Below are 4,839 nucleotides of genomic sequence, written 5' to 3' on the forward strand. Positions count from 1 at the left end.
CACTGTGTTTCGCTTCTGGCTGCGGCCAAGCAAAAGTGCACACAGAACATGTTGCTGTTTGCTTACCGCGGCAACTCTAGATTGCGAATAATTATGCCGATCAGAGTTGTTCAGTTGTTCAGGCCAAGCTTGAAGTAAATGTACGTAATTAAAGCTAGCCGACGTCACAAGTGACCATTTCACATTTCTCTTTTTACTCGCTCGCTGTTCCCATCCGATAAACTGCGCAGTTTACAAGACAACAGTGTAATTGCGGTGATTAATATGTGCGCGAAATAATACTGTGTTCTTAGGGGTAATTTATACTCCTGAGCGACTTACAAAGCCCAGCGCTTCGCCGTGGAGATTTTTTTTAAATAACGTTGTTTACTGCCTCAGTGCATAATGGAATATGCTCTATGACTTGCCTAGAAAATTTCTGTAGGCCTTTTCTCGAAATAAGTCGTTTTCTTTGTTTCTTCGGTGACTCAATCCTCATCACTGTACGTGATGTGAAACCTTGCAAGGGGCAGATACAGCATGCGAATCCTAATACGTGTTTACAGCGGCAACTTGTATCTCTCCGACTCAACCGCTCAGTCATTTGTGTTGAAACTGCACACGGAGCTTCGATATTGCGGTAATTTTTATTTGCTTGTAATAAATTAGGTTAGGGTGCCTAATTCGTTGCTGCTGCATAACTTGCGAGCCCGCAATTTCCGGCATTATCAGGGACCGAAAGCTGCCAACGCCGGCACACGATACTGCGGGTTCGTGCATCGCGCACTGCCGATCCAGATAGATACAGTTGTCTTAGCTAATTTACTATAAGACAAACGTTTATACGCTACAAACTTATATCGGGACAAAATGAGTTTGACGCAATCAATTCAACAGTTCAGACGGTAGGAATATAAAAGTCACCACAGTAATGATGCATAACAACAATGAATAACTCAGTGCACCTGTCAAACCGTCGTTTATCTGTGCGCTATATCCAAGCTAGTAAACACATTACTTATAAGCGCTTGTTGTCGCTTTGACTCGATCCGAGGTGCGTATTTTAGTTTGGTGGGCACGGGAACGCGGCTGCCTCCGAAATTTTGCTGCACGACGTACGGCGCTGTGCACTGGGGCAGGGTATTTAAGGCACCGACCTAATGCCGGAGACCTGTAAACCGACTTCGAAGTCCATTTCGCATGGGAGACACAAGAGAAGAGAACATACGCAGGCGGAAAGCGCCCCGCAGGGAACTGAAACGAGGTGACTGCGCGCTACCGCGCCGTGGTTACCGTGGTTACCGCGGTACCCGCGCGAGACCGGAAGTGCTAGGAAAAAAGCTTTCAAAGAATGTTTCTGTCTACAAAACATTCTAAAGTTCTTTCCTGATAACTAAAGGTTAAGAGTATTTCAATTATTTTTCCTAAGTGGTAGTTTAATGGATGCGGGACATCGCAAAGAAGAAGACCAATAGTCAATCGAAAACACTAATATGTAGTAGCGTTGCACAGAGGAGAAGGAGGACCGCACAAGTGGAAGGAAAGAGAGCACCAACTTTCGAATAGGGCTGCGGGACCTGTACTGCGCGTAGACGTGTTTTATTACACTCAATTGTGTATCGCAGCATAATCTAGCGATTGGGATAGTTTGTGAGCAGTGCTCGGGAGGTTTTTGTGGACACCTTTAAAACACACGGGCAACAAAAAATAAAAACAGGATGCCCACAGACTCACGACGGAATTAACTAGATGGCAGATGACATATATGTCACTAGATGACAATGAAAAACATCACGAGTTCAAGGCTATCAGTTTGCCTCCGTCGTAGCCTTATGTCAGGAAACTGCACCTCACACTCATCTAGCGTAACCGAAGGATCGCTAGCCCAAACAAGTTTATTTTTCGTAACACATATGCCTCATACACCTGTCGTATACGACAGTCCTTATGCCTGTACAAACTTTCTACCTTATTTATAAGCGGAAGGCACTTTTTGGTCTTTTTTTCAAAAGCACTGGAACCTCTGGACTGTTAGAGGGCATGGGAATAATCATCCGAAGATAGATTGTTAAAATGCTTCTTTTATCCGAATGTTATTACACATTCTCATCTGACCTACGTAATAACAGTCGTCGTAAAAAGAGAATTCAAAAGCCACATCGCACACACGTGGAACTAAAACGAGTGTGTTTTACATGGCAAATGAACGGCTGATGACACGCTGTATCTTCAAGAAGATCGAGGCTCACACGAGAAAACAGCCCATTCGTAACTTGGATCTGGATTGGTGGCAGGGGCACACCGAATTGGTGGCAGGGGCCCACTAGGTTGAAGCGAAGGTGTCTTACGGTGCTGACACAGCTCACAAGCGGCGACGTAGCGACGGACAGAGCATTAGAGACCAGGCCAGAAAATTCGGCGTCGCACGTGGTCGTACGTGCGTGATCATGGAGGAAGGTTCCTTCCTCCATGTGTGCGATGCTCTAAAGTGTAAAAAAGAGGGGCGTCGTGAAATTGGGAGAGGACAATAGAGCGCAGATGAGCCGGAGCGACCAGTAAAAGGTCCGCGTCATCTGGACGCATCTTGCGTCGTTATAATGTCTCGTTATGGAGCACAAGCAGGCTGGCGGAAGGATGGGGGTTGTTGCGCAGCTGGTTTATAATTAGTTTCAGGGCAGGATCACAATGCTGTTCGGAGCCGATATTGATAAAGTCAGCGATGAAAAAAACGTAGTCGCCACCAATATGGTCGAACAAATCGGGAGGATCTACGTGATGGTGGGACAAGCAGTCAGCGTCTTGATGTGAGTGGCCGGACTTGTATGCCACAGTAAATTCGTACTCTTGTATTCGCAAGGCCCAGCGACCTAAGCGGCCAGTGGGGTCCTTAAGTGAGGATAGCCAATACAAAGCATGATGGTCTGTCACTACCCAAAAGGACCACCTAAACAAATAAGGGAGAATTTTGGTCAGCACCCAAACAAGTGCAAGGCATTCACGCTCTATAAGTGAATAATTGCGCTCATAGGACGAAAGCAGGCGGCTGGCATAAGCAATGGCGCGATAGGAACCATGCTGGTACTGGGCAAAGATAGCATCAATTTCATGGCCGCTAGGGTAGGTGCGCACTTCGGTAGGTGAAGAAGAATCGAAGTGGGACAGAACAAGTGGCATGGTGAAGGCGGAAATAAGCGTCGTGAAGGCATAGGCTTGGTCACAACCCCATGTTAAGAGGTAAGCGGACGAGAGGTAAGAGAGGTAAGCAGACGGGCGATGTCTGCGAAGTTCCGAATGAAGTGGCGGAAGTAGGAGCAAAAGCCAAGGAAGTTTTGAACGTCTCTTGAGCTACACGGAATAGGAAACTCGCGCACGGTTCGAACTTTGTTATGGTCGGGCTGCACACCATTTGCACCCAAGGCTGATTTGGCGTCGGCCGAAGCTACATTTTTTGGCGTTCAGTTAAGACCGGTGCGGCAAAAAACGGTCAGGACAATAGAACTTGGATCAAGGTGGGTTGCTAATTTGGAAGAGGAAACGACAATGTCTTCTAAGTAGCATAAACATGTTGTTCATTTGAAGCTACGGAGGAACGTGTCCATCATGCGCTCGAATGTGTCAGGAGCCTTACAGAGACCAAATGGCATCGCCTTGAATTGATAGAATCCGTCGGGGATGACGAACGCGGTTTTGTCGCAATCCCGTTCGTCCACAGCATTTTGGCAGTAGCCTGAACGCACGTCGATGGAAGAAAAATAGCTGGAACCATGCAAGCAGTCAAGCACGTCGTCCATTCGCGAAGGAGATAAACATATTTCTTTGGTATTTGATTATTAGGTGGCGATAGTCGATACAAAATTTCCAACTGTGGTCTTTCTTATTGACCAATACGACAGGGAACGCCCAGGGACTGCAGGAAGGCTCAATAACGTTTTGAGCCAGCATCTTGTCAAGTTAGTTCTGTATAACATTCCGCTCAGTAAGTGAAATATGATAAGGACGTCTGTGGATGGGTCTGGCGTCACCCGTATTGATTCGATGGGTCACAATGGATGTTTGGCTCAATGGTCGGTCCCCGAAATCAAATATATCACTGTACGAAAGCAAAAGGTCGGAGAAAACTCTAACTTGGTCATCTGGCAGATGCCAGATGCCAGAAAAGAGGTTCGAATAGGAAGAAGCCAATATATGCTGCTCCGACAGATGCTGACGCGTTGGAGCAGCAACTTCTTACTCCACCAAAGGAAACAGATCAGCGAGTGCGATGCCACGGGGTACAACTTAGGTAGAGCGGCTGAAGTTAAGGACGGGAAAAAAGGCGCGGTTAGCAATGACAGTCACGACGGTATGAGGGAGTATGACGTTGTGACGGAGAACATCAGTAATTGAGCAAGTGACGTATGTGCCGTCAGGAACTGCGGGGAGCGGGGCCAGCGAAAAATAAATAGCAGCTTCAGGCGGTCGAACAAAATCGGCGGATGGGAGCCGGGGCTTGCCATCGGTGTTTACGGAGCAGTAGGGCAGGTCTAAGCGAAGAATGCCAGTTGAGCAGTCAATCAGGGCAGATTGGGCCGTAAAAAAGTCGATGCCAAGGATCACGTCATGAGGGCAGCGGTCGATGACAGTGAAAAGGACAGAGGTATTACGGCTGGAAATACACATGCGCGCAGTGGGCAGTCCCACGACGGCAGCGACGCTTCCATTGGCGACACAGACGGCGGATGAAGCAGCGGGTGTGACAACTTTTTTGAAACGGCAGCAAAAGGATGAGCTGAGGACTGAAAATTGGGCACCAGTGTCAATGAGGGCAGTAACAAGGGCGCCATCCACACAGATGTCTAGAATGTTGCGGCGATGAGCGAG

This window comes from Amblyomma maculatum, chromosome 4, assembly GCF_055883805.1.
Source record: "Amblyomma maculatum isolate TAMU_Amacu chromosome 4, ASM5588380v1, whole genome shotgun sequence".
NCBI classification, from domain to species: Eukaryota; Metazoa; Arthropoda; class Arachnida; order Ixodida; family Ixodidae; genus Amblyomma; species Amblyomma maculatum.